This window comes from Periplaneta americana, chromosome 4 (genome assembly GCF_040183065.1).
Source record: "Periplaneta americana isolate PAMFEO1 chromosome 4, P.americana_PAMFEO1_priV1, whole genome shotgun sequence".
Lineage (NCBI taxonomy): Eukaryota > Metazoa > Arthropoda > Insecta > Blattodea > Blattidae > Periplaneta > Periplaneta americana.
This window is the reverse complement of record NC_091120.1, coordinates 102,337,105-102,365,072: the sequence shown is the minus strand read 5'-3', so window position 1 is coordinate 102,365,072 and position 27,968 is coordinate 102,337,105. Positions and strand designations below refer to the sequence as shown.

Below are 27,968 nucleotides of genomic sequence, written 5' to 3'. Positions count from 1 at the left end.
ACGGCGCGGGACTGAAAAATCGAGAGAAGTGTATAAAAAGACCAGAGTGAGACAGATATACAGAGAGATCGACACAATTCAACACGTGTTATCGGTAAAAATATTCATTTTAAGAAGCTTATTTTTAATGTAAATTCTGTATTAATATTCTAATATAGAAGATTCTAATAGCTACATAACATGTCGAGTTAAATTACTTTTATAGAATTACACGTAGCAATCTTTCCTTTCATATAATAGACGCTACCTGATGAAATGTTTAATATTCCCAGAAGCGAGTCCTGTACGAGTCACAAGTTTGTTTTCATATTGGGGACGGAAATGTGTAATAATCCCATGTTTCTATGCAAGCTCACACCATGGTTTGGGGTTTATATTGTGATCATCATGCTCAAATAAACCACGACGAAGACAACTTCAGAGTTTCCAGCGACGACGATGTGGAATAGAGAATTAAGTTTTCCATGTTGATATCAATAGCTTTAGAACGACAAGTTAAAGTTATGAAGTCATTTATTTCTGGAAACGCTGTGTAAGTCGTAATTATATTAAGGTCAATGATCTGTAACAAAGCTCTTGTGGGAATTATCTAATAGAATATTTTAGCTAACTACATAGAGAGTGGATCAGAATCCAGTACAGTACGATTATTTAGTCCTGATAGTCGCAGGCGATGTCCGCCTTGGTCAGGCGAGTCCATTTAGTTACGCCAAGGGGTGTTTGGGTTATTCACTCGCTTGGCTTCGAAGCGATCAGATGTCATGCGTGCAGTAGAGCGGTATGTTTCCAGTACAATTAATACAATTAAGCTGTACTACATTCCTTTACCGACCGCTCGGTCCTATCTCTACTCCGGAACTCCCCCCACTCCTCCTATTACTTCCTCTCTTTCGCGTCGCTCAGCTTTCAGGACTAAATAATCAGTCTGTACACAAACTAAAAAATGTAATTGGGGTGGCCAAAGCGTATTTGCCAGGCGACTAGGGAGCAGAGACTTGTTATTCCGCTACGCGATGATCTAACCCTATCAGTAAAAAACTATTAAGAAAACTCTAGAACTGTGTTTCTTAAATTACAATGATTGATCGGCGTGTCCTCCATACACTTTGAAAAGATCACAACGCCGCACCATGGATTAGCTCTTTTTTTTTCAAACATGCCTGGAGTATAACAGATTTTCTGTGCTACCATCACGATCGTATGACAGATCCTCCTCGTCCTCCTCGCCATTGGCTGTCGTGGGGGAAACCAAATTGCCCATATGGCCACGCAAAATTAAATCCAATCAACATAGACCAACTTATCGGTCAGGGAAGATGACATTCAGAAAATGACGAATATTAATACACTAACACTCTAGATAACCACCATGTTGGTACCGCACACATCTCACCTAGAAGAGCAAGTTCTCAAGCAAGAGATAGAAAGCATTTCCAGAAGAAAATGGAGGTAAATGTCATCATTCAGGCACAATAGTAGGAACATGAAACCAACCGCTGACACATACACGATCTTATCAGCTGACTGATGGCTGCCAATGTGCCTAGCGCAAGTACTGATTGTTCACTTTCAGTCAGTACGCTGACAAATTGGTAATCGCGTAGAGGGGTAATGACGCGTTATCGACACCATGTTGCCTAGCAAAATTGTTTGCTTTGGGCTTCCCAACTATCCTACCTACTTTGTGTATTCAATTCTACAACAGTCTCCACAAGGCACTGTGAAAGTAAAATTATATTTAAAGTGTAAAATTTTCTGTATAATCCAGCTCTCAGCGTACTTATTTAGTAGTTTGTCTAAACATCCGTTTTGAACGTTGGAGTCCTGGTTCAAATGGCGACAAGTTCAAACGGATTTTGTGACATACATAGACAATGATAATCGAGATTTATCTTTCATCATACAAAGGAGCAAATTGTATGACTATAAAACGGAAGTTTTAAATACGTAGGAGCACTTTATTTAAAGACGCTTTCAACTGTAGAAGTTTTTTCAGCGTCGAAACTCAACAAATGGTCGACGAAATTTTCCTGAAGCTCAATCTCATAGACAAGGTTTCTTTATGTGGCGCAAATCTACGACATGGATACCCAGTTTTAATTCCGTCTAGGAGGGACACATGTTGAAAGATCTATTGCTTTTTAAAACCATGGACCTCGGCCGAGTTTAAACCAAACCGCGGAGCATATGGCTAGCACAGTAATAGTAAAAGCATCAAAACGACGAAGTGTTAAATACTAACATATTCTTGGTAATGTTTTGAATAAGACTATTAAATATAAGAGGACGAAAATTTCTTTGCGTGAAGGATAACTATTGTAGGCCTATTGTAGAAAAATCCTAATAGGCCTAATAAGAAGAAATATGAAAAAGGAAATGTAATTACAGTTATAAAAACGATGGAAATATTTGTGTTGTAAAGAGAGTACAACTTGGGAAATGATAGAAAAAGTTAGATTACCAGCAGACGAAACGTTATTTTTAAAACCTCAGCTGTATTTTGCTATAAAAAAATAAGGAACGAAGAAATGTGAAACTGATTTAGGAAGGAACCGAAGGTAAATTTTCAATGTTTCAAAATATAAATGCCATAAGCTTCATTTTATACAGTTTTTGGGAGCAAACATATGTCTTCATGCAAATTTTGACATCACTAGCGTAAATAGTGTCTGAATTATTAAACATTTATCAAAATTATATGCAAATACGTATTTTACAGTTCACAATATTGCCACGTCCGTCTAAATGTTTCTGTTATTTTAGATTTGTAGCTTGAGAATATTAATATTTTGTCAAATGATATCATTAATTGATTTGAAACGAAATAATTTGGAAATGTGAATTAGGCTTTTTTTCTTATTGCCTATATATATTATAATCAATTTCGATTAAGACCGTAGAAACAAAGGACAATTGTTACTTAATATGTATAATGTATGTACATACACAAAAAAATTGAATGCAAGTGAACAATTTTTGTAGAAGTAGATAGCCTGGCTTTTAAGGAAATGAAAGCTTAAAACTGAAACTGAGAAAATTTCATCATAAATTTGATGAGAATTTAAAGATAAAATGTTCAGTTGAGTATTAATCTAAAACTATTAAAACTGTTCAGACTTAGGATATGTCTCCTCTTGCCTTAGCAGCTTCGTTGAGCCTCATTTTCATCTCATTGCTAGCCAGTTTTGTTGAACGACGAGCCTTCTGGCATTGGATACACACAGACACACTTCATCTTCGACATTTCTTTCCTACTTTCCGTCCTTTGTCCTATCATACCTAGTAGGCCATGGCATTCCTCATTTTCTGTTTTCGGATGGTGTCCAATTGAGGGCTTATTGAGCATCTCCTTTTCGCATTATGCGTCCATACCTTCTCAATTGTAATTAATCTATTTCTGGAAGTGTTTCTCTTTCCACCCATTTTTTGCAATATCTGAGATACGGAAGAGGCTTTCTAGCATGACTTTACGGCAGTAGTGTCAGAGTTGTAAGCTCCAAAACCGGTTATGGAGCTAGAGAGTGCAGTCGGAGCGTGAACATGCTTATGTCTGTGGAAGCACCGGAGCACGCCACGAGTCATAGTGGAGCGCTCCGCTCCGTTTAGGCTCTGTCTGACAACGCTGCTTTACGGAGAAGACCTAAATTGAAATACGCTGCAATACTAGGTCGTTTCAAAAGTCTTTTCCGATAAATGTTTTACTAATTTGCCTTTGAATTTTTAGATAACGGGCGATTTATTGATATCAGTTTTGGTAAATTGTTCTGAAACACATTTCAAGAAGATTTTATCTGCATATCTATTTGCGGTTTCTAATCTTACATGTGCGACCACATAACTGCAATCAGAGAATTTTTACTTTCCTTTGGGAAAGAATGTAATGAGTGTAAAATTAGTAGATGAAAATTTCATACAATATTATCTTTTTCCCCTGAAGCCTGAACTTCGCTGTATTCTGTTAAGTGTACATAATGAGATAGGATGAGGCGAAATTTTTAACCCTTTGTATTACATTTTTCATACTACGGCAAACTGTATAGTAAAGAAGGCAATAAATTATTATGGTAGCAATTACAGAAGACGAGCCTCTAGCAATTCCACTTGATTAAAATGAGATGAAATTATAATTTATATGAAATATAAGAGTGTGTTTAGAAAATGACTGTTACAACACGTACCACATTAAGGTTGTCTGATACAGAAACCGCTTTCCATCTGAAAAGTATTGAAATGTATCAACCACATGCACAATGTGTGTATATGCAAGAATCATACATTCAGTAATGTCAAAACACTTTCCTATATTCTATGACCATAGCTCCCACACGAGAATAATCCTGCTGTAACTCGAACTCCTCATCACATACAAGTATATCTGATTGGCCATTCTCCCTAGAGATGAACAGCGATCAAGAAAGCGAGACTTACAGCCGAAAATCCGCACGACAATGTTGTATTACGTCGCGTCCTTGACGTAAAGACTGGTTGTGAGTGTTCCGAGACTCGAGATTGATCACTCCCGAAGTCAAGCAGCCTTGAATCGCCACAGTTGTTTATACCTGACTGAACTTTTATCTACTTTGGCAACTGTTATACAGTATATGTATAAACAATCAAGTAGTCTATTTGAAACATCTCTACCTTTCAGTGAATAATAATCCTTATTTAATTACTAGGCCCTTATTAAAAGGCTAGGAATTTCCTTTTCATATGTTTAAAGTCAATTGTGCAATCTCAAGTAAAAGATATTAACGTTATGTTTTATGTTTCTTAGAAATGCAAATTTATTTGAGAATTGTTTTTTTTTCTATTTATATAACCATAGGTTATATCATATAATAGAATCAGGACATTTTAATAACTACGATACTGTTCTGTTTTGTCTTTTTGTCTCATTTAAACATTTATAATGTTATTTATTTCAATGTTGTATGTTATTGAAAGTTACGAAAGCTTTCCACCCCGACCAAATGCTATTTCGACAATGATGGGAGAGACTCGAAGCGAATGACGAGCCAAGGCTCGAAAGACAAATGCAACGAACACAGCTAGCGAGAGCGGCAGTTAGTTTTGTTCATCTCTAATTCTCACATTATGAAATGGCAACATAAAAAGAGAACAACCACCAGAGCCCCCACCGTCATTGGTAACGACCGTTAGATGCAAGTACAGTTGCTCCATGCGATTCCATAAAGGTTAGAACATGACTTCTTTTGCAGTCGCTAGATGGCAATATAGTCAAATTCATAAAAGTGGTTGCCTTGAAAATCCATTAGGCTGATCAATCTGTTATGTGGGATCAGGATTGCAACCCAAAAATGACGCACTGATTGTCATTCCACCTAGTACAGCCTCCAGTACTACTTTCGCATAGTTTCTGCTGCACTGTGTCCCATACATTAAAAATGAATGAAGATATCACGGCTTGTGCTAAGACATCACAGGACACAAAATAACCGCTTGCAGCAATCAGCAGTCACTAAGAAACACTTATTAAAGTTGTGCATACTCGAACTCGCAGTGTTAAGTAGGTTAGCGGGGTGTGCGGCGACAGGTTACGGGCTGAGGAGCGGAGGGACGAGCATAAAGAAACTGCCCTCCTCTGCAGTCCTTGTACGAGCGTATATTACTCGTACCAAGTGAAGAGTCCACTGCAAGAATGACGGATGTCACTTTCTTGTCGAAAATGAACCAAGACTGTCAATGCACAGCTTAAGACATATAGAATGTACATAGAGAGTTATATGGCATTAACACTGATAGTCATTGTCCAGTAATGATCGCAAAAGTCACAGTTAAGCTTTGAGCGCTAAGCATTTCAAACTTTCAATTGCTTCTCCTGCAAAATGTATTCCAAATGACATCCATCATTATTGCAGTGGACGCTTCAAGTGTAAATGCTTCGAATAGCTAGGGGTTGCGCAATCAATTCATACTCAATGCAGCGATATGCTGACTATAAGGAAGAACAAGATGCCTGTTCTGAAGATGATGAGTGATACGGTAACTAGAAAAGATACGTGAGGATGGTAGTCTAGAATATTTTTAGTGATGTTTCGACCAAATTTTGGTGAAAATTCGATATCCTCACACCCCACACACGGAAGAGAACAGAAGTAGTTAATCGATGAAAATAAACTCAAAATTGTAACACACCACTCTAGGCACACGATGTGGTCACTGCGAAAGCAATAAACTGATCCCACCCATCCGAAATTCTTCATTTTTATATACTATCGCCAAACTGATGGTGATGACTTTGTCCGATAGTTTCACATACAATGCTGACATAATCTAATGGTTTCACCATGATAATGTACTACGCGTGCGACGGTACCTAGTGCCACGAGTTTGTTGTCCTCTCCTTCCTCTGCCGCGTCGCCGGCAGAGTAGAAGTCGGTTTGCTCAGTTGGACGTCGGTGACAGATGTTGTCCCCCGGTAGAGGTGATCTCTTCTCAGGGACCTTGTGGTTTTGTGGGTGTAGGATATAATGTGATGTTTGTCATTCACACGAAAAGAAACCAAGGAGAAAAGTTCCACTAAGTATGTTTATTCAGATCGCGTCCCTTACTTGAGTCCAAGAGACGGAATACTGGCTGTTGTCTTCCGTATGATCTTGGCAACGTAATTATCTCGTCTAACGCCTGTCTAAAATCACTGCTACTACGTTTTCAGTAAATCACAAACTAAAAAGCGCGAAGTTTCCACTTTATCACTTCGGTCGGCTTGATGGCCGGGAACTATATCAGAAACTCGATCGGCTCAAAATGCCGAGAACTTTACGACGTACGCGATCGGCAGGAAAGCCGAGAATTGTATGATATACGCGATCGGCTCAAGTGCCGTGAACTATATGAGTGAGCACGCGATCGGCCCACTGGCCGTAGACTGTGAGTAAACACGCGATCGGCTCAAATGCCGGTAATATTCTGAGTAAACACGTCTCGGTTCAAGTGCCGGTAATATTCTCCGGACGCACGCGATCGGCTCACGGCCGGTAGTATTCTGGGGACGCGTCTCGTTACGCCGCCCTTTTAAATACTAACTATGGTGATGCGCTCACCAGACGCTACTATTGTTTGCTAGCCTCAGACAACGCTACCAGCGCGTTCCTTGACAAGGAAAAACCCCCGCTTCTGAAGCCTATGCTATGCTAAAGTTCAATATCCTACCTCGCGTCTACTGGTTTAAATGCGATAGGCGCCTGCCAGACTGTGAGAACAAAGTGCCTATTACACGCTTCGCTGATCCCCGTCGCGTAGGTTAAACACCTCAAAGAAATAGAGAAATATCTAAGATGAAGCTATACTATGACTTATATAAAGGAAAAATATCTTCCTATCGCTGGACCACCCGACTACAGCTTCACGCGGGAAAGTGAAAGTTGTTTCGCTTTCTTTGCTATGGTCCAGGGTAAATCACCTTCTTTGCTATTTTCGATGATAGGGTGATCAGATTCACATTGATAAAAAAAGAGGACACAAAGCTTCAAAAAGGAGGACATTATTCGAAAAAAGAGGACACACTTAAATTTACTTATTTATTTTGACTTGGTTATTTAACGACGCTGTATCAAGCACTGGGTTAATTAGCATCGAGGAGATTGGTGATAGCGAGATGAGGCCCAGGATTGGTCACAGATTACCGATATTTGCCTTACGGTTGGTAAAAACCTCGGAAAAAACCCAACCAGTTAAACAACCCAAGCGGGAATCGAACCCGCGCCTTAGCCGACTGAGCTACGCCGGTGGCTATTTAGATTTAGTCTTAGGCTTATATTGTACTTTAAATGACGTGAATATCTATTTTATTACAAAATATTTACAGTACAGATTTAGGCTTATATCATACTTAAAAGTAGGCCTATATTAATATCTATTTTATTACAAAATAATTATGATAAAACTTAATAATAATTATTTTAAAGATAGCTACATATGAAAGTGAAATCAAAGAGGACAGAAAGAGTATATTCCGTCGATGCTGCTGCCATCTACAGGCAAAGTACTTGAAAAAGGCGTGAAATCAGATAAGTTCAAAATATCAGGCATACAAGTTACGAAAAGGAGGAAATTTATTAATTTTTTTAAAATCCGCTCGGACCCCGGACAAAGGTCTAAAAAGGATGACATGTCCGGACAGAAGAGGACGTCTAGTCACCCTAGTCGATAGTAAGTCTATTTACCTACCTACCAAAAAGCGTACATGCACGGTATACTTAAAGCCTGAACAAACCGAACCTAACCTGCCAATGACCCTCAAGCTTACGAAAACTGGCATATTTATATTTTTCAGATATTGGCAGTAGCACTGCGATACGCATCCCAAGAGTCCTGTGCCGGATGTAGTCAGAATGGACAATTTTTTGTTATGTTTTCTGAATGAAATTATGTAAATATATTATATGAAACGTGTTATACACACTGAATATGGGCCGTATGTATTTGTAAAGTTATTCCAGATCTCTCAGTTTTATTAGACCTTGAGATAACGCTAAACAAATCAGACGTCATTTCCGTGTCTGGTGTGTGAATATATCGAAGTTTTAATCTAAATTTTATTTAGTCGTGATATCAGACGAAAATAAACGAGTAGGATATGTATCATGCATCACATGTTACACGCTGATGTCATGTAGTTTCGTCACATCTGTTTCAAAGCAATAGAAAATAATGCAAACTGCGAGCCGATAGAGTACCCTAAAATTTGGTAATTATTTTCAGTTTGAGAACGATGTGAAATTCAGGCTGTAAATATGTAAAAATTGCTTTTGTGACGAGTTACAAGAATTGAGTTTTAAGCTTTATAAATAATTTTATTTTAAGAGTCATATTTGTTTAATTTTAGTAATGGTTTAAATAAAATGCTCAGTTACATAGGGTAAACTGTATAGTGATTGACCACTTAAGCTAATGAATAATAAAACAATGAAATAGCGGAAAACGGTGGTAACTTATTGAGAGAATTTTAAAGGCATTGGGTCAAGTGAAGATTCAGAAACAAATCAAAATCAATAAATAAAAGAAAAAAGAAAATTTTAATGCAAAGATAAATTAAATAAACACAACAAGTCCACTTTTACAGTTATTGACCGTCTACTGCACAGTTATTGACCATACGCTTATTAGTGATTGACCGTCTATGCACAGTTATTGACCACACGCTTATTAGTGATTGACCTTCTACTGCACAGTTATTGAATACTCATTTATTAATGATTGAACAACACATTTTCACAATTTTCACTTTTTTCTTGTCTGTTTCGTTTCTCTTCTTCTGATCTTTCTCATTAAGAACTATTCGCCACAGGCGTAGCTCTGTCAGCAAAGGTGTTTGCCTGCCGATCCGAAGTTTCGTTCGGGCGCGGGTTCAATTCCCGCTTGGGCTGATTACCTGGTTGGGTTTTTCCGAGGTTTTGCCCAACCGCAAGGCAAATTTCAGTTAATCTATGACGAATCCTCGGCCTCATCTCGCCAAATACCATCTCGCTATCATCAATCCCATCGACGCTAAATAACCTCGTAGTTGATACAGTGTCGTTAAATAACAAAGTTAAAAAAATAAGAAAAGAACTCTTCTGGCTGCCTTTTCTTTCATTCCTTATTCGCTTCGTTTCTTCTCTTGCCTCTTCTTCCATTTTTCTCTTTTGTGCCTTATCAGAACCAAGTGTGTGTCATTTCTCTGATGTTATTACAAATGGCTTCACCCAGCACTGGACGAGGACCAAAGAACACTTTTCCTTCAACGGGATATTTGTTTCTGGACGCTAAGGTTGCTTTTAGGACACCAAACTTCTTGGCAGCTTCATTTAAATCAAATCCACTGCGGACAGGTTCTGTAGCGTTTCGTAAAGCTTCCCCTGTATAATGCACTTTACCTGGCTTAGGCATTATAATATAGTATCAGTCCTGTAAAAATCCCCATCATTTAACCGATAACATATATAGAATTGGAACAAATTGGTCATTATTCTAACAAATAATTTATGAACGACCAATCACTGTAGTTTGCGGACATACACTTTATAGTGATTGACCACGGGGCATTTTTATGTCATATAAAAACTTTAACAAAATAATATTCTGTGGACCGAAACCTTATACCTTTTCTCACACTGTGAGTGTAAAAACGAGCACCAGAATTTATGTATCCTTTGCAGAATAAATAAATTATTGCGTGCATTATTCATAGCAATTTCTCTAGTTACTTACACTTCTTTACGTTCAGTTGCATTTCCAATCGATTTCAGTCCTCTCAGACGACAGACACTAACTCAGTGGGATGAACAGCGACAACTAACCACAAATAAGGGTTGTTACTAGAGGTATATGCAGCAAAAAGTGAAATCACGATCGCGGTTTATTCACAATATACTTGAAAAAAGAAAGCGGTCAATCACCGTATACTGGTCAATAACTACCTAGTTTACCCTACTCTTTTATATTATGGAAGAAATATATTTTCATATTAAAGTTTTTCGAAATGTAATCAAAGTGTGAGTATTATTTTGTAATTTAACTGGGCATTAAATTTCTAAAATAATATGTTATAAATTGTTAAATACAAACAGAATATCTTATTTAATACAAAATGAACTCGTTTCATATGCTTAAACTTATACAAGGGTGCTTCTAAAAGTAATGTCACAAAAACTTCCATCGACAAAATTTATTTCATAGATATAGAATGGTTGCAACCTCATAAGCGACATCAATAAGGCATCACTGATGAGGCAACTAAGCCGTTAGATAGTGAGGTAGGACGGCCAGTTTCTTTCCCTGTCCATTGCGTACATCGTGTAGTAGAATAGTTCACTAATCAGACTTGAGATATATGCAAACATTTTATTGTTGTTCCTCTGACACATACCGTCAAGTGAGATGTACATCCTGATAATAGGATGCATCTGCCAGAACCTCTAATACAGGATTTCCATGTATATAATAATATTAATAGTTATATAGCGAAGTGTGTCTCTGAACGCAATGTAGCCACTCTACTCGGTCATGTGCTACAGACCGATTATTTAGTCCTGACAGCTCAGCGATGTGAAAGAGGGGAAGTAATAGGAGTAGTGGGGAGAGTTCTGGAGTAGAGATAGGGGCGAGCGATCGGTAAAGGAATGCAATACTGCTCAACTGTACTGAAAATATAACGCTATACCGCATGCATGACATCCGATCGCTCCGACTGCAGGCAACAGAATAACCTGAACATCCCTTGGCGTAACTTCATGGGCTCGCCTGACCAAGGCGCACATTCCCAGCGACTGTCAGGACTAAATAATCGTGCTGTACATTTAAACAATTATTGTAGTCGAATTGCTTTACCTTGTAATATTTCTCGCTCGCAACTGTACTATTATGATGATTATTATCTTTATTTCTCTATGTATTAGCATAAAATAAAATAATGACTAAATGAATCAGAAATTTAAATAAACAAATATCAGTAAAATGTTTATCGCTTATATGAACATAAAAATATGAAAGAAAATGGTTTCCTTAGCTACATGACAATCAAATACAAGAAAACATCGTCAACCAAGATATTATAAGGTTGTAAGAAAATAATTGTTCCTTCTTAGGTTTCAAAGTAATATTATATGCAATGTATAATTTTTCTGGAATCTTATAAGCTTCTCTTGTTGTACAAAGAGCAAGTGGAAAAGAAAGTTATATTTTCTTCTTTTTATGATATGCTGTTTTCCATTACTACATCTGACATTTTAGGGTAACTGTCATTTCTTCCTTAATTATTGCATTACATGTCCACGTTTCATGAAATTCATGGTTTTAGTGCCTAAAGTGCATATTAAACAAAATAAATTCTAAAAGGGTTTATTATTAGAATATTATTTATAAAAATAAACGTCACAAAGTCAAAAATACACATCCCTTCAATCCACGTACTTAAAATTTACAATCAATTGAGTTATATATATATATATATATATAAAACTTGTTTAAAACTTCTGAATTTATAAAATACCAGTAGTATCGGTTATAGCCTTATAGGTAAACAATAAAAGTAAAACGTCAGGATTCATATACGTTCTGTTGCCTCCCTTATTGTGTGTATTTAAGTGAAGTTGAGAAAATAGGGCTTATATAGATGACAAGACAGAAGTCATCAAAGAGTACTCTTACACTACAATAGCTACTAGAATGTCCAGGATGACTTCTAACGGAAAAAATAATTTCTGCTAACAATGAAATGAAAAAAAAAATATAGGTTTAGCTATGCCCCTCTAATCTCTTTTTGCGTCGAAAGTTACTCCTCTTACAAACTGACATTGACTAACAAAAGGCAGTTGGACAGCGGAAAATTTGGAAAAGATTGTTGTTATATATTGCATAGCAAATTAGGATGAAAAGTATTCTGATTTATTCGGTTATTTCACTGTTTTTATTTGAAGAAATACATTTCTGAGGGTCTATTATATTATTTTATCTTCTTAATTTATTACTTTCAAGCTTATTTTAGGTACCTAAACATACATAATTCTTGCCCTAAAATCCCAGTTCTACTCATTACAGATTTTTCATCCATGGAACGTTAGTTTTCAGGAAATCCCCAATTATATATCTATGCAATAACATTCATCAGAAACTATTTTTTTTTATCCTTCGTTTTTTCTCGAAATGATACGAAGCGCTAAACCAGCAATATACATTTCGTGCCGTTGTATTGTACTTGATCTCTCCGGGATAACAAAGGAGAAGGAGTTTATATGTATAGTTGTTAAATAATAAACGAGTTATACGTTTCGTTCAATTCAAATATTCGTTGAGAACCAGAAGACCCAATTGGAGACTGTTCTCCAGCTTCCGCAAATGCACGTCATAGAGTTCCAAAGGGTAACCGCGGGTATTTATGGTGTCTGAAAGTGGCTAACGGTGTTGAAATTGGACAAAGCATCAAAGGTTCCGATAAACACTTATATAAACGAACGCAGTGAATATAATTATACAGATTGACATACTTACTGATTCGATGGCAGGTCTGAAAATCCAACATGTGTCGTACAACGCATCAGTTAATGAAGGTAAATTAATCATATTCTAGAGTATCATCCATTACCTGAATGGCGTAATCGATCCCTTCCTGTCATGTGCACATGATGCTCCATTCTTGCACCTCGCTTCAGGTCTATGGTTTCCGTTGTGTGAGAGATGACGTAATGAACTTATTATGAAGAGCAGTTGGGACCTGCGCAGAATAACAAGTATTATAGAAAACTGAGAGTACAGCAGTGGTTGCATTTTATTTAACGACGCTTTCAACGGCAGAGATTATTATTGAACATCGAAATTTAACGTGAGCAAGAGAAGATCGACGAATTTTGCTTTAAGCCCTCCATCAGGAACACGATTATATTTTGTCCTATATCTGGGACACTGGATTCCCAGATTTAATCCCCTACTAAGGATACCTTCTAATGATTTTATCGCTCTTTAAAATTCACCGCCCTCGGCTAAGTTGAACTCGAACATTTTGGATCAAATAGCAGTAAACCAGACAACCTAGAACAACTGGAAGGAACAAAATAACTAACTTTATAATTTAATAACTTGATAAATTTTACTGAATATATTTAATACAATGAAATGCAACAATGGAATTTAATGTAATGGAATTTAATCAGAAACTATACTTAGCTTTCACTGATTTTACAAAGCGTACGACTCTAGAACACGTCCCAGTCTTAACAGATCTTCAAAACCAGGGACTGGAAGAAACACAGGGCGAGTCAGGAGAAAAGGTACATGGTATGAAGGGTGAGAATATTGGCGATTCTGAACAAAAAAAGTTTATATGAACATATGTTCCGTTCTTAATATTTTCGGAGAAAACTATGGATACATTGAGCAACGAGAAAAGTGCAGGTGATAGTAAATTAAAACATTGTCATCTTATGTTCTGTTTAATTGCGTATTTTCTTTAGAAAACATGTTCAAAAAGTCCACCACCAATTTCAATGCACTTTGCAGCTCTTGTAGACAGCTGCTGTGTTGCTGATCTGAGCTGATTCGGACATTCCCTTATTAGAGCACAAGCATGTAGAATGCGAGGGAGAAGTTCCTACCTTGTTTCCACTTTGCGCTTGTAGACTTCGCTCTTAAGGTAACTCCACACACAGTAATCCAATGGAGTAAGATCGGGTGACCTCTGTGGCCAAGAAATGACTCCACCGCGACTGATCCAACGCCCAGGATATGTTTCGTTGATTCTACTACAACCTAATGTCATTTTGGTTGCGTTCGCATGTGAGTGCTGATGAATGACATGAGACTGACGCCCGTGATTTTCAAACAGCTGTATGTCAGATACTGTTAAGCACAGAGCGTATGTTTGTATAAGCTTTTTTGTTCAGAATCACTAACATTATCACCCCTCAAAACATGTACCTTCTCTCCTCACTCACCCTGTATATATGAGAATATTTTCCAAGCAATATCCGTGGTGTTCGAGTAAAGGGGATATAAATCATTTTTTGTGCAGATGGAATTTTGTTCCCCAGATGAACACACAATTTAAATTATACAAGTGCAAAAATCAAAAGAAGACTAGCATTTGATGTGTTTCATTTGTGTAGAAAATTATTTGCAATAAGGGTCAGAAGTTTAATTTTCATTTATCTCAAAACTCATTTTTATGATTTATTTCCTTTACCCAAACAACACAGATATTCCCACATCAGAGCTAGATTTTGATTAGACAAGGAGAGTAGAGATTTCCAACTGGAAAGGGGAATTCGACAAGATAATCTCATAACTCCAAACCTGTTTATTAGCGTGTTAGAATATGTTCTCAAAAAAATTAAAATGGACAGGGGCGTCAAAATTGTTGCGAAAAACTACACTACTTCATACGATTAAGGATCGGTGGAGCGGAAAAAATTCTCCCCGGCACCGGAATTCGAATCCGGCGTCGGAGCCGGGGAGCCTGGACCATCCACAACACGGTAAATGTAATTATTCTAAATCATTTCTAAAAACCATCGCATAAAATCTCCGTTTAAAAATGTACTATGACAGAAAAAACGGTAATAACGATGTTTGTGTACATAAATAATTTACAATATACTCAATAAATTAGCATTAATGATTAACTATAGTAAAAATGAATAAAAACAGAAAATTTAGTTCGTTATTTCACGACGCTATACTAACTACTCGGTTGTTTTGCGTCGATGAGATTGGTGATAGCGAGATGAGGCCAAGGATTCGCCATAGATTACCTGATATTCGCCTTACGGTCGGAGAAACCTCGGAGAAAACCCAATCAGGTAATCAGCCCAAGATGGAATCGAGCCCGCGCCCGAGCGAAACTCCGGGTCGGCAGGCGCTTAGTCTAAGCCGACCGATCTATGCCGGCAGCAAATAAAATTATCAACTACAGAATTGAATGGGTGGCTGCAAGAACGTGGTATGTTATATTTTCTCAAAACTTCCGGTATGTCGTGGCATTCCGTAGTATTTGTACTAGGTTCTAGTAGATGACAATAATATTATATAATTGTGGCACTGACACAGTAGAAGAACGTGGTATGTTGCCGAGCTCTGGTCATTACATCAGTGAGTGTTAGCATTCGATCATTTACCTTGTGTGGTGCAGCATGAAACTTCGAACATTACTGCTAGTGACCAGGAGAAAGTAAGCGGAAAAAGGTTGTGGATATGGCAGAATAGAGAGATAATATGCATAAGAGTCTACGAGAGAGTGGAAAATCTCATTTAAAATAGACGGGGAAAACAGATCCCTGCAAAATCTGTACCAATTACTGTCCGTCCTATACTTATATTATAATCTATTCTATAGACAGAAATTATTTTCTAATGGATAAGTTTCCAGTGTAATGTGGATATTTACAGTAGAATAGATGTATATAGTGTTGAGTTACTTCTGTCTTTCGTCTATTCTAGCCTAGAGCCTGTAAAAAATTTTGTAAGAAAGACTGTAAGAACTCAAACTTCCAGAATGTGACTGAGTTTTACAATAGGCCTACATTTTACCAACTTTACGGCTTTGGTCTAAAAATCATTTTATGTCATAATATGTTCCTTATTGATAAATACCTCTGTCCACATTTAAGAACGTATTAATAGCCTTGGGTGGAATAACGTGGTATGTAGTCAATTTAGGGCAGTTCCGTTGATGTCCGTATGACCAAGAACAAAATATGTTCCTCCTATAAACTTACGAAAAAGTGACATACCACGTTCTTCCAACCATCCGTTCAATTATCATGGGGGTTGAGGCGAATTAGATGACACAGGCACTTATATCACTTCTTGTACTCTTTCCTAAATATTCTTGGTGTTTTCAGTACCTCCTGATCTAAATTCCAAATACCTGAATTTCATTTTCTTCTGCAGTGCTGCTACTACAAAGACGGTTTTTGACTCGTAACAGACAAAAGCCTGTCCACCCAATGTAATTTTAGGTTCCCAAAAGAGTCAACATTCTTGTGTATGTTGTACGTAGGATAATATTCGTTTTTAAACCTCTAGAAAAGTTCACTTGTTCAATATTTTGGAAGAACCGTTGTTTCATGTGATTAAGCTGAGGTACGGCATGCCATTTTGGATATTAAAAATGTTTAATTCTCCTTTCATATCACAATTTTTCATGTATATCTATCTACACTCTTCTCCTTAAGAATGGCAACTCCGTTGGCTGGATCTGCTTCTTTCTTGTCCTATTTGTGAAATTTACGTAAATTTTGTAAATAAAATATGTAGTGCTCCTCTATGATAACACTATGGTGACATAATGATGAAAAATTTAGAAAAATCTACTTTTTTTGTTTTTATGATCGTAATTATATTTCAGACTGTTTTAAATGATCTAGCCATATAATAAAATGTGGCCAAACATACGGTGCGTGAGTGAGTTGAAAGAAATTTTTTTTAATGATGTTTTCTCGGCTTAAAAATTGTAAGCATTTTATTTAATAAAAGAAAGCTCCTTGAACAACAGTTATTGCCAGATTGGTTTGAAACTTCTCACAGACGTCAATTAAATGTGGATAAATAATTTATTTAGGATTTAAATGAAATATTAATATTAAGTTTGTTCGGGTCATATTCATATCGCACTTTAAATTGAAATATGCTGTAATGGTAAATTCATTAAATCAGAAATAAAATTGTGACTCTCTATTTAGACTGAGCTCAAAAATCTAATTAATTTTTATTCCTATAACTATTTTCAAAGCTTCTGAGCAAATATGAATTAATTTTTTGTAAACTTTGACGTAAGGGACCTTTTAGTTGATGACAATATAAACTAAATTAAAAAAATATCATTTCGAAAATATTGGCTCTAATGGCACCAAATTTTGTACGCATGACAGTATTGAAGGCCTGTTTATGTAATTTAAAGTTAATAAATTTTGAATGAAAATTGTGGAAGTTTCAAAAATGATATATGTGTCCCCTTAAGACACAAAATATTTGTATCAGAACAGATTCGAGCGGAGACGTGATTTTGAAGCTGACGCTTCCTGAGAAAATTTTATGTAGACATATGATAAGCACTATTTTGTTTGATATTTATCGATATGTAAAAATTATGTATCTGTTTTGATTCCGAGTAAAGTAACATTTTTACCATTTAAAATTGCCATTATTGTTATAAAAATTGTGATATTTTATACATTTTATGCATGATATTTGCATATGAAGTGACTCGTGAACTCTGAATATGAACAAGTATCCATCTGACATTAAAAAACAAACCGCTTTGCTCATGGGGCATAAATGGATAGAAATATTATACGATAAAAACTGCCTCAACATCACGAGTGCAAGATATCTCTAATTATACCTTAGCAACATCACACTCCTAATTACGTTTTATGTTTTTATCATAATGGAAAATAAACAATACTGAAAAATAATTTACCAGAAAAAGTTTTTTAAATAAGTTATATCTTGATATTTTAAAAGAACTGTTTTGTTACTTACAATTGGCTGTACTTCAATATCACGAATTTTTTTTTTTACCAATTTAAGAATTCCTTCTATTTTCTATTTTCTATTTAGCTCGATTTTGTTTATAAATTGTTATATTACTTTTTATTCCATTACTTCTTTATTTGTATAATTTGTTTCCTCTTTTCTTTTATATTTATTTTGTGTTTATCTCAGTTTCCATGTCTTCTCTTTGTTCCTTATTTTCTTTGCAACGTTTTAACTTCTTCGTCTCTTCATCTTATTCCCCACATCTTCCACGTTATTCATTTCTCTTTACTGTTCTTATTTTTTCCTTATATCTACCTTAAAAAGTATCGTTTTCTTTCCATAATTATATTCCGTTAAAAGTTAAATGCCATTAAAATGTTCCACTTTGATTGGAGCTTCAAATCTCGTTAAACATTTTCATAATCAGCTCTTCATTTTAATAACAACTTTATTGAAGAAACGTTTAATCATAAGGGCTTTGATTTCAATTTAAATAACATAATCAATGGGTGCATTTAAAGCTTTGTGGCAGAGTTCGTTTGAAGCAAAGTTAGCAGAAAGGCAGACTAATTAATACTCCCACTCCCGCTTTGGTAATTGATGGACATCGCGAAAAGGGACAAGTCATCAAAGTTACAAAATTCAGCCAATTATATCACATTGACTTTCAACATAAAGTCGATACTTCCATTCAAAATATATACTCCGGGCCGTGTTTAGAAATAACACATCGGAGAGGAAGATTGTGCATTCGAACCTCCTAAGCGCTAATATTCAACTACCGCTACCTAATGTGTACGCGGATTGATTAAACTGGCTGAGAGAAGCCTAAAGATTAATGGAAGTAAACAATATATAGTACGTTGTTTCATTGAACAATGCTACTGTGATTGTAATATATAGAACTTGAAATAAAATATTGCTTAATTTCTGAACACTGTTAGTAGATAGATTATTTATTGCCAAAATAAAACAACAAATGTCTCAGGCCTCAGGAGGTTAAAAAACGTTCACTGTACTACATATTGGTCTATGGAAACCTTCGAAGTAATATGTGAAATAGTAATAAAATAAATAAATAAATAAATAAATAAATAAATAAGTATTATTGTTGTTATTATCATCATCATTATTATCATTATTATTATTATTATTATTATTATTATTATTATTATTATTATTATTATTATTATTATTATTATTATTATGTGAAAAACATTCCGTAGTAACTGCAAACAATTTACTCCTATTTTTAAAACTCAAGATTTGCAGGAATTTCTTTAGAGATATCCACGTCTAAGCCTGTATGTAGATTACTTGCAGCGCATAGATGTCGAAGGTGTTGCCGGGAACACTTACAGGCGACCTGTTGGTGTGTACAATTTTAGTAGCCTATTATTATATTTTACTTTAATGACACTGTTATGAAGTAAACGCATTTCTTCATTCATTTGGACAAGGCTGCTTATTACAACGGCGATTCTTCTTCAGTTCGTGACGTTAATTTTTATGTTGCTATTGTTTCACTGTCCCGCGCTATGCCGTCGTGGTCTAAGGCATCCTGTCTAGGACTCGCGTTACGGAATGCGCGCTGGTTCGAGTCCTCATGGGGGAAGAAATCTTCTCACGAAATTTCGGCCATCGTATGGGACCGGTGCCCACCCACCATCGTGATGTACTAGGGGAGCTACGATAGGTAGCGAAATCCGGTTACGAATGCCAGCTATAACAGATGGTGGGATCATAGTACTAACCACACGATACCTGCATTCTTGTTGGATGATCGTCCACCTCTGTTTCGGAATGTGAACGTGAGGCCAGGAGCCGGCTGATCGGTCTGGGCCTTTCAAGGGCTGTGGCGCCACGGATTATTGTTTCACTATTTTTTCAACTAATCTAATTGACTAGTATCATTCATCAACAAACAAGTACAAAGTTATAGTGACCCATTTAAGCATCAAGTTGAAGTAATAATAACGACAGTAATAACAAACATTGACCACATCTGTGGCTCAACTGCTACCACGTTGCTCCTCCAACCAGGAGGTTAGTGCTCGATCCCCGACCAGGTCGTAATGTAATTTGTGTTGGACAAGCAGAATTTTGCTGGTGTGCTTCCATTTATGTCGTATAATTCCCCACATCCCTCCACCTCTCCCTTATTTCACCTGTCATCTGCAATTTGTAAAATTAAATCCGGTGAAATCTTGAGGGTAGTATAGGTTTCCGCTGTTGAGAGAGGACTTTGGGCTCTTGGACCCTGCAGCTTATCAGGTTACTCTTCCGCGAGATACGATCTGGCAGAGGTAAAATGGCACACCTGTCAGCGTCGGATTCATCAATACCACCCAAGACACCCGTCGGTCTTGGATAATCATTGCATATATAGGGCGCAAAACAGGCAAAACGTGCCAAAGTACACAGACCCGTTCCGAGTTCAGTCCTCGTAAAACCAGGCAGAAGTAAAAAACAAACACGAGTTAGTCCATAAATCTATTACACTATAAGGAATTCATACACCTCTTCAATATTTCTTCAGCCAGTTGATGTACGAGTATAAATAATTTATTTTGAAGTGAGACTGCTGCATTCCCATTGCCCTGTTCTACCATTCTTTTCCTCTGTAAAGTATGCAATACTGAGCTAGTTATTTATATTTGTCCTTATTTTGCGACCTCTTAATGAGTACGTTGATTGACTATATCGGTTTCTTCCGTACATTTTTTCTAGATATAAGATGCATTTCAGTCGGCGTCGGTGGCGCAGTCGGTATAGCGCTGGCCTTTTATGCCCGAGGTTACGGGTTCGATCCCAGCCCAGGTCGGTGGTGTGCTTAAATGCGACAGGCTCATGTCAGTAGATTTACTGGTATGTAAAAGAACTCCTGCAGGACAAAATTCTGGCACACCAGCCACGGTGATATAGCCTAACCTCGGCAATTGCGAACGTCATTAAATAAAACATACCTACAATTTACAAGGTGCCGCGCCGTGGCGTCCTGATCTAAGGCATCCTGCCTAGGACTCGCGTTAAGGAATGCTCACTGGTTCGAGTCCTCATGAGGGAAGAAATTTTCTCATGAAATTTCGGCCAGTGTATGGGACCGGTGCCCACCCAGCATCGTGATGCACTTGTATCGAAGTCCGGTTGCGAATGCCAGCTATAACGGCTGGGAGGATCATCGTGCTAACCACACGATACCTCCATTCTGGTTGGATGATCGTCCACCTCTGCTTCGGCATGTGGGTGGGAGGCCAGCAGCCGGCTGGTCGGTCTAGGTCCTTCACGGGCTGTAGCGCCACGGATTATTATTATTGTTATTATTTTTATTGTTATTATTATTATTATTATTATTATTACTATTATTACAATTTACAAGATGAATCTCGGATAATTTCATCGCAAATCCTCGGTCTCATTTCGCTAGAATACCATCTCACTATCCGACGCTAAATAGCTTTATAGTTGATACCTATTAGAAACTATTAGAAACATTCAATAAATAATAATGACTACAAAAGTTCAACATTGTGTTATATCCTAAGAAATAATTTCAAAAAAACACAAAACATAATAATAGTAATAATAATAATAATAATAATAATAATAATAATAATAATAATAATAACAATAATAATAATAATAATAATCATAATTTTACACTCAGTGGCATAGTGCAATATTTATATTTTATAGTGAAATTTATCTCAAAATGCACTTCTAAGAGACATGTTATTTTATTATTATTATTATTATTATTATTATTATTATTATTATTATTAATTTTACTGCAAAGGGAAAATAATTCACACTGTTCTCTCACAATATTTAGACATGTACATACGTTACGAAAGTATCCACTTCCAGAGGGAATTTTGTCTTTAAGTTGGTTTTTTTAACGACATTGTATTCATAATCCTAGACAAAGATCCAAACATGAAACTGAGACTAAAGGCACTCAACACTTGTGACTTAGAGCTACTATAAAGATGCCAAACTTGATCCCTTACGGAAAGCCACCGGAAAAATATAGACGCATGCCAAAGAAGAATGGAAAGGAAAATATTAAACATGAAATTGAGACAAAGGATCTCCAATAAGGTGTTCCAAGAAATCACAGCTTCGGAGAACATAGGACAACAAACTGAAACCATAAAGTGGAAGTGGGGAGGACATGTGACGCGACAAAACAGGACAAATGGACACAATCAAACACCTTGTGGGACCTCTACATAGGCAAGAGGACCCAGGGCAGACCACGGAGAAGATGGGTAGATTTCTTCAAGTAACTAGTAGGAGCTCACCGGTCTAGTGACGCCCGGTGCAAGAAGGGACTAGGACACAAACTCAAAAATGACAAAAAGAAACTGTGAAATATGCTATGTGGACTCAAATAGTATAATAATCCAATTTACCACATGAGATATATAAGTGAGCTTTCCCCGTTCTTAGCAGGATTTAGCCTTTTACGGGACACAGCGGGCTTATCCATCCATCCGTCCTTCAGTCTCTCCTTCCGTCCCATCATCCGTCCGTCCCTCGCTCCCTTCGTCCATCCATCAATGCATCCACTAGGTTTTTAGAGTGAATGAAATTGGTGAGAGCGAGATGACGTTTAGCAAGATGAGACAAAGTGTTCCCCATAGATTATCTAAATTAGCCTCATGATTAAGTAACACTTCGAAAAAACTCAACTAGGTAACACTGTATAACAAATTTTTACTTTTTGCCTTGCTCCGAAATGAAAGTAGGTGAATATTACTAATATGTGTGCTCTAAATCTGAATTTATACTCTAAATTGCCCCATCACGTATCATTTTCCGGGAAAATGGGTTGAATATTTTATGGCAAAACTTATTTGTTCTTAATTTTTCACTGCTACTGTTAAAATTACAGCACACTAGGGATTCAAAATGCCTCATAATACTTGCAAAATGTGTACTGGATACAAAACTGACGTTACATAGTTTAAAACATAACAATAAAAATATTTCATCTCTATATAATGAGAAAAATCTCGAAATTTGAACTTAACATTTAAAAGAATTAACTGGATGACTTCTGTTTATAACTAAATCCGGGAATATCTTTTACAAGGAACCAACAATAATCTACAAGCATGCTGGATGATGATCTTCCTTTATATCTCCTTTCCATTTTAGATATTTCTTGATGAAATCTTTCCCCACGCCAGTCGCTTACCACTCCAAGGTTAGTAGGAAAGAAATCCAAATGAGAATGTAAAAAGTACATAATATTACACCCCATTTTCTCACATGCAATTAACATGGTTTCTACAACAAGTTCTATGTAGTTGTCTGCCCTAAAATTTCCAAGGAAATTTGAGCAAACATGTTTGAAAGCGTGCCATGTCATCTTTCTGTAACGAAACGTTTTTCCTCAAACAAAGAGTCAGCCATAACTTTGTGAATTTGTGGACCTATGAAAATGTCCTCTTTTAATTTTTCTTCACTCAAACTGGTAAACTTTTCTTTTAAATACTGAAAACCACACCCTTGTTTTTTAATTACGCACACCTCACATTGAACTGTTATGAAATGTACTTAATAGAAGGGACCAATACCTGTTTATTTATTAGAAGTACAAAAGAACATGCCAACAATCATAAGAAACCGGAAATAAGTCATAACTTATAAAATGGATTAGCGTTTCTTTTGGTTTACAACCCGCGCCAGATGTTTCCTGAGGGAGCGCTTATCGAAAAGTGAAATCACAGTATATCTTAAAAACCTTACGTGATACGAAGAAAAGAGATGCATTTTCGGATTAAGCGTACATCAAACCATAACTGACACATTGTTTTAAGTCGTAGCAAAATTCTTGTAGTTCAGTGTAATCAGCCTAAACCGCAATCGAACTCTCACTCGAGCGCAGCTTCGGATGAGCAGAAAAGCGCGCCTGCCCCCTGAGCTACACTGGTGGATATAGGGAATTACAGTATGTCCGAGAATAACAATGATAGCTGTGACATGTAAACCCCAAAGCATCTCACAAGATTGTATCCGACGAATAATGAGTGCATTGCAATCAGGAGTTAATATTAAGTATGTATTGACGACTCTAAACATATAGAATTAATTAGCAATAACATGAAAGCACAAAATGCCTCATTTTAAAAATGTCGGACGCTGGGAATAACAGTTAAGTGAGGCGGTTAAATTTGAATTTTGGATGAGTCAGATCAGAGACCGAATGAAGTGAAGAGGAAAATCGAGGGTGATCTCTCAGGCTAGATAGACAAAGAAGACAATGGTAGTGAGGGGAAAAAAAGCAGTGGGCAGTCGTAGGCTTGGATACGATAGAGAACCTTTGTAGGAAGCTAAGTAAATAGATGGAAGTGAAAACCTCTATAGGGTTCCATAATTATGTACTATTACAACGTATCTAATCAGTGGTTTAAACAAAGAAAGTTAAATGGTGAGATTATGACATTTATGATGAGGATTTAGGACAGCGTAATTTCTACCAGGAAAAATATATAAAATAAAGAAACAGATTACAGAGGGGTTTCATGAAATGGGTCCAAGTAAGTTATCCCTTTTAGTCATGAGTCGTCCCCAATGCTTACATGGGCTCGCTCCCGTCCAGACATAAACTTTTTTTTTTCCATTTTATGCAGACTTAGGATTGCCACATGGGCTCGCTCCCATATAAATATTTTACTTCCCGTTTTATTATTTATTTATTTATTTATTTATTTATTTATTTATTTATTTATTTATCTGGAGTGCGTTACAATGTTGAATGACAGCATTGACATCAGGTCATATAGCTATCATTCACTTATCAACGTACAATTTATTTATCGTCCTATTGTCCACACCTGTGGAGTAACGGTCAGCGCCTCTGGCCACGAAACCAGATGGTGCAGGTTCGAATCCCGGTTTGAGCAAGTTACCTGGTTGAGGTTTTTTCCGGGGTTTTCCTTCAACCCAATACGAGCAACTGCTGGGTAACTTTCGGTGCTGGACCCCGGACTCATTTCACCGGCATTATCACCTTCATTTCATTCAGACACTAAATAACGTATATGTTGATACAGCGTCGTAAAATACATCGTCTATTACTAGCAAACTCAGTTAAGGCCAGTAATGCATGTCTTATAAAAACAGGAATTAAAACTTTATTAATGCACGAAAAATCATAACAAATTCTTCAAATAAAGTAATTGGTTTGTTGCCTGCATGCAAGATTTCGGACTTATTTCATTTTAGTAGAGTAGAGAGCACGGGAAGACAAAAAGTGGACTTAATCAGCTTTACTAGTAATAGGGCGATATATACATAGGTAGACCTTTTTACATTATATGCACACATATATTTTAAAATTTATTTTACATGTCTTTTAACTTATTTATTTCCCTCATTCATTTTTCTCTTACTTTCTAAAGGTATGTTTATTTGTAATTCTTGATAGCGTATTGTATACTTACCGCCGCGAGAATGAATGTTGATGCAGCCGTGCGTAACTAGAACGTATGACCGCACTGGTAGAAAAGGTGGATGGGGTAAGGAGAGATAATAAAGCAGTCGCTCTGAGGAGCTACAGTTCTGCAGGTCTTCTAGAGGAAGAGGGCAGAGGATGCGTCACATATAATTCGAAACAAGACAACTTCATTCCAGTTTATATGTAGCTGAAATACGAAGTCTAATGATGATGATATTAAGGACAAAGAATTGTATTTATATGAGGACTTTTTTTTTGTTCACGTGGTATAAACAGAGTAAATTTAATTAATTTTATAAGTTAAAAGACTATAGGCCTCTTCTAGCATTGGACTTACTAAGTTACTGATGTATTCCGGCCGAATTTCATTAAAAATACTAAATACCTCGAATTAGAAGACTTCTCAATTCATATAGGTACGCAACGTAGACGTAGGGTATTATTACTTCCATAAAGTGTAATTATCATGATACGCTGCCGACTCGAGAAGACGTACGACTCACAGTGGTTGAATACCGCTGTACCCAACGCATTACTGACTGAGAATTAATTATCGCAGTGAAATAGAAAGAGCTGCACCAGCTTCAAACGTTTCTATGTTCTTATTGAAAATTAGCTGCATTCCTAAACAACGTACGAAACCCATCCTTGGGAAACGTTTTCTTGGCGTCTGTAATTGTTTTGAGAAATGCTAAGTTCTATTACACAAAGACGAACAATGATGGAATTTCAGACTGCTCTACTGGCACAGCAGTATTATGGTACATGGAAACAAATACGGCATAGGAAACAGAACGAGAGGGAAAATGAAAACAAACAGCTCCAAGAGAAACCAACTCGCTTATTTTCTTTATACTTGGTGATTCACGTTTGTGCAACGCAATGAACAATCAAATAAATCAGATATCAACTGATTGGTGATCAGGGACTGATTTGATTTGCATTTCTACAACCGGGTCTTCTAAAATTGAAGTCATTTGCTAAACTGTCTTTACAGTGTATGAACTTCGTGTTTGTTTATTCTGTTTGCGTGTGTTACTGTATCATTATGATGTGCCGAAGTACAGTATATATGATATTTCCGTGCAGATATTCTGCGTTATCATATGATGAAAGATGAGTGGAACGGAGAAAAATTCTCTCCGGCACCGGGATTTGAACCCGAGTTTTCAGCTCTACGTGCTGATCCTCTATCCACTAAGCCACACCGGATTCCCATCCCGCTGTCAGATCTAATCCTCTCAGTTTAAGTTCCACCTCTTGGGTTTCCTCTAGTGGCTTACCCTCATGCACTGCGTCATAGATGTATGACAGTAGGACCATGTCCATACACATGTGTAGAGGTGCACTGGTTATGAGTGACTAAGTGGCCGGAATCCGACGGAATAAGCGCCGTCTTTAAACCACTAAGTGATTATTGGCATATCATATATTATTATGATGTACCGAAGTACATTTGATACTTCCGTGCAAATATTGTGCGTCATCAGATGATGGAAGATGAGTGGAACGGAGAAAAATTCTCTCCGGCACCGGAAATATCTGTGATGCAGTGCATGAGGCCAATAGAGGGAACCCAAGAGTTTGAACTTAAACTGAGGATTCGATCCGACATCGGAATGGAAATTCGGTGTGGCTTAGTGGATAGAGCATCAGCACGTAGAGCTGAAAACCCGGGTTCAAAATCCCGGTGCCGGAGAGAATTTTTCTCCGTTCCACTCATCTTTCATCATATGATAACGCAGAATATCTGCACGGAAATATCATATATACTGTACTTCGGCACATCATAATGATACAGTAACACACGCAAACAGAATAAACAAACACGAAGTTCATACACTGTAAAGACAGTTTAGCAAATGACTTCAATTTTAGAAGACCCGGTTGTAGAAATGCAAATCAAATCAGTCCCTGATCACCAATCAGTTGATATCTGATTTATTTGATTGTTCATTGCGTTGCACAAACGTGAATCACCAATCAACTTGTCTCGATTTACTAACTGGCGATTTGAGAAAGAAATGCATTTGACGCGGATTCTATTTGTATATAGACTACAATATAGTGAAAAAAAATGAAGCAAACAAAAAACGTGAGGGGGCCTCTGTTGTGGGATTTGCTAGAAAGTCGGCAAGAAATTGGAAGAAGAAAAGCGTCCATAGCCCAAATGAATTCCAGTTCCCATCTCTCTGTTTACAAATTGAGCTCGTAACATAATCATTAAAAATATTGTGCTGTCATATGTAGAACCCTGCCAACGGGCTACAACATTCCAGAATTTCAATGATGGTGTACATATTGCCTCTATATTCCTAGAAAATAAACCTTTTCTATTTCGATAAAGTTCGGTATCATTTCCACCAGGTGATTGGATGGGGATGTGAGCAGTCTATACAACCAATTATGCTTGGAAATCCTCACATGGCTGAAAATCCTCTCTGGATTTCAAATCGTTCTCTGTCTGAGGTTGGGGGATTTATGAGACCCTGCCATAACAAAGCAATTTCATGCGTAACATTCCTAA

At 36.9% G+C, this 27,968-nt stretch overlaps 1 protein-coding gene across 3 annotated transcripts in view; it reads left to right on the top strand.

The window, feature by feature from the left end:
• Positions 1-27,968, top strand: part of LOC138698095 (ankyrin repeat and death domain-containing protein 1A-like) — a 1,102,342-nt gene that overhangs the window by 31,468 nt on the left and 1,042,906 nt on the right. The gene's annotated exons all lie outside the window — the stretch shown is intronic.